We start from the raw sequence: 1196 nt of genomic DNA on the forward strand, positions 1-1196 counted from the left end.
GGCAAAGAGGTAATAAAAACATCAGTAGTTTAACAAATAGCTTTTTTCCGCTTGCACAAGGGAAAAAAGTGGCAAAAAGGGACAAAAGTGACAGGTCAAAAAAGCTATGTGGCTAATCCAAAAAAGCTGGCTACTTTTTGTGTTACTCAAAGACTAGAAAAAGTGGAAAAGCTATGAAACAGCAAAATGTGTATCTACAAGTAACACTAACAATACTATCTCTACAATTCTCACCACACAAATCTTGCAGGTCAACTAGCAAATCTCCTGCTGAAAAACAGAAGCCTCAGAAGCATAAACACACAGGAAAAGGGGAGGAAGTGGTACCTTCAGCCTGGATCCAGAACTCAACACCAAGAACCAGCCAATGCACTCAAATGACATCATCACCACAAGAGGGTTAAAGCATTTCAACTTGATTGGAGGCAGGACTTGGGCAGGTCATGCCAATGGACATCTAAGAAGGTCACCCAAGTGTGGTTGACGTGGAGGTTCAAGCTGGTGGCATGATGATTGATCGAATATTCAATGTTGGCATCATGTCGGAGTCTGAAAATCAACAATGCCCACCACTTTGTCACACATCACCACCTTTCTCTCCATCTTCGACACCATGACTAATGCTGACCAGGCCAACCTAAATACAGTGTTAGGATGGATGTTGGCAGACTACATCATGCACAGCAGTGTCCTCAATTCATTTCATACTTACTAGAACACCTGTAGTCTAAGGTTGTTGACTGGTAGTTAGCTTTTTCACTTTTTAGCCTTTAATTTTTTGCAAAACCCAGAAAAAGCTGAAAAGCGATGAAAAGGGAAAAAGTAAAATGCTAACTTGCTGATGAAGGAGTTAAATATGTTAAATAATCAACTCCACATTGGTGTTAAAAATGTATAAAAAGAACAGATTCATTGTTCATTCAATTTTGCAGCCACAAAAAGGTCATATCATGTATGTAAAATATTTGTTAGAGCAGGAATGACTGAGAAACAAAAGAAATTCTTGCCAGAAAAGGAAGATAAAGAAAGACCCTGTTTTACCTGGGCAACAATGGTGAAGCAACTATTTAATGTCATTGAAAGGTCTTTCTTGGCACTTTGAAAAGCAATCAAGGAAATTAAATTTAACCCTCTTAAACAAAGGAACCCTGAGTGATAATTTTAATTCTTTGTTTCTGTTCCCTCAGGCCAGAAAG

This window comes from Laccaria bicolor, genomic scaffold (assembly GCF_000143565.1).
Source record: "Laccaria bicolor S238N-H82 LACBIscaffold_24 genomic scaffold, whole genome shotgun sequence".
In the NCBI taxonomy this organism is placed as follows: Eukaryota; Fungi; Basidiomycota; class Agaricomycetes; order Agaricales; family Hydnangiaceae; genus Laccaria; species Laccaria bicolor.